Here is a 2,884-nt window from a genome sequence, read left to right as displayed (position 1 = left end):
CAGTATAGTACTACCCCCCAACTTTATGGATGATTTTTTTGGATTTAATTTTACATATTATACTTGAATAAATATGATACTTTTATTCTTCATCCAGTTTCACTTAGAGAACTAGGGCATCTTCCATCTCCTGTTTTTACTCTCCCCGCACTCCCMCTCTCCTATATGCCTTGAACACATACATTAGCCTCAAGCTCATAACAAAATACACCTGGTGAGCGAGACAGAAGCATGTGGTGAAAAAAAGACAAAAAGGGATGACAAAAAAAGGGGATTTAAAAAACAGTGGCTGATGGTTGCCTTGAAATTGAGGACAACAGAGACACACAAACACGTTTCACAAACACATACACACATAACTGCAAACATGTCTCATAAAGTCATGCACACATGTACACGCTTCATGTGCTGCTCACACACATTAGCCTGAAGCGCAGCAAAGCTACACCTGGCAAAAGACAGAAAGAGACGCAGAGAGGCAATGGATGGGAGCTTGCCTGAGAATTGAGGTCATGTAGAGAGAGACACAGGTAATGACAATAGGGGGTAGAGTGAGTTAAGAAGGACTGATGATGTGAACTGGGCAGCAGAAAAGCGTTTCAGCATGGGGCACAGGGTGGAAGAAAAGGAAGTAAGTGCAACAAAGGTGATTCAAAAGAAAAAGTGTGGCTCTAGAATAAAAATCTAAAACCTGAAAATGGCTAAAATGGAATACTAATGTATTCAGTCATTATTTGAATAGTAAATTAATTAGTGGGTTTTTGAATTTGCTGTTATTATGTTCATAGGAAAACAAACAGAAATGTCTCTTAAACAGGGGGTATTGTGTATTTTCCAGGCACATAATTTAATTCTATACCCCACTCAAGTAACTGTTACCTTCAGTTGTTATGAAAATGCTGTATATATCAAAAATAAATGTGACTTTGCTTCATCTAAATGCCTTGAAACTGGCCCTCCTTTCTTCAAAAACCTACTGTTTCTGATACTCCCACTTCAGCGCATCATCACAATGCTTCATGCTGTTTACAACCTTTTGTAGTAGCATAGTGAAGATATTTAGTTACTATAGCTCAGTACTGATATTATAAACAACACCAGAGTATTAGGGTTTCCTTATTTTATAATACTTTTATAATGTTTGTTATATTATGTGTTAATTAAATTAGGTAGATACATGTCCGAATCAATAATAACACATAAGTGAACCATTTTTAAACCATTAGATAAAGGTTTTTGTCTGAATGCCGGTGATTCAGCCATAGGTCAGCAGGGGGTGAACTCAGGCATTGAAGATTCTGTATATATACTGGTCCATTTCCTGTTTTTCTTCCAGTGTGTGTGGTTTTGACTTGCCAGCCATTGGCATAATAAACCCCCACTCCAGAATTCTGGTGTTGTATGACATTATTTTTTATCGCAGATCATTTTATTTAACACTTGTGTTTTCATCTGATTTCAGCCGATATTAAAACACGTATTTTCTTACAATAGTATTTTATTGTAAAGAAAAGAAGCAACATTTGATTTGGAAAATGGCATCTCAGGATATAGTTGAACCTTACCCAAACGATCCCATGTTGGACCCCGAAAGTACATTTTCTGAAGAACYGGAGCAATTACAGAGATTCCTACAAGACCTGCCAGCTTGGTAATATACAGTATCTCCCAGTCATCCTCTCATACATCAATGTTAAGCTACTTTTTGTGAAGAAACTGTAAATATAGATCAATGGGAAGGTGTTTTAAAGTCATCAACACCCACGTTTTGAAATTAAATCATAGTGATTTGTGAATAAATTATTATCTTGCCACTAGTTGCTGGAGCTGTGTGGGGTGTCAGGGCTGGGATCTCGGCTGGGGCCTGAGCTCAAGGGAGGAGCTTTGGATAAATAGGCGGAGCTTTGTAGCAGCAGGTGTTTTTTGGATGTTCTTGTGTGTTTTTAAAAAAAAGCCACGCAGAATTGTGTTTGTCATATTTTCTACTGAGCCTTTTTTTTCCTCATTTCCTCCAATCAGAGATTTATGGGGGAATTTTCTTGTTCTAAACTATCTTCTGTTCTTCTCCCTCATTCTTAAACGCTTCTTTGCTCCTTTGAAGAATTTCTTTACATGGGAACCAATTAAGTTTGCCAAATATGTTTCAAAAGAAATCCTGAGAGCAATAGTATCTTTTGATGAACATGGAGCTGTTAGTATCAATCCTTTTGCCTGCAGATAGAGTGGATTTCCTGAGCAGAGGTGTTTAGCCACAGCAGACTACCAGTGGGAGGTATGTTGAAAGTGGTTCTCTCTTCTCTCTCACAGAACATGTTGACAGCACCTTGATGATTAAATTATTCCCCCAAAAGATTGCTTTTTATGTACAAGTGTGAAGCTTTATTTTGCGTACTGTTTCTTCATTGTCTTGTTCTTGTCAGCCACAGGTTTAAACAATCTACAATGATAAACATTTGATCTATTCAATGTTGAGACCAGAGACGTTGCAACTGAGGGAAAAAATAAATAAAAATGTATAAATTTTTATCAGAGTATAGTTGATCTATTATGTAGCAWATGGTGCAGAGGAAAGTATGATGCAGTCAGGACTCACTACTAAAGCTCAGTGTGTAAATAAAAAAATAAAAAAATAAGTATAATAGAAGTTCAGGTTAAAGGCTTGAAATGTACCTTCATAAATTACTGATTTTACTTTGTTTTATTAATCCCAAGCCCTGGGGCCTACCAGCAGACTAAGTGGGCCTTGTCAGGGTGTATCCCACCCCTTGCATTGTAACTGCTGCATATGGACACCAGTGATCCTGAAAGGAAGAAGCAGGTAAAATATAATGGTGAAATGGATGGCTGGATCTGCATTCTAAAGATAATACTGTATATATATATA

Source organism: Austrofundulus limnaeus, unplaced genomic scaffold (assembly GCF_001266775.1).
Source record: "Austrofundulus limnaeus strain Quisiro unplaced genomic scaffold, Austrofundulus_limnaeus-1.0 Scaffold56, whole genome shotgun sequence".
NCBI classification, from domain to species: Eukaryota; Metazoa; Chordata; class Actinopteri; order Cyprinodontiformes; family Rivulidae; genus Austrofundulus; species Austrofundulus limnaeus.
The sequence above is the reverse complement of the archived record's forward strand: the minus strand, read 5'-3'. Positions refer to the sequence as shown.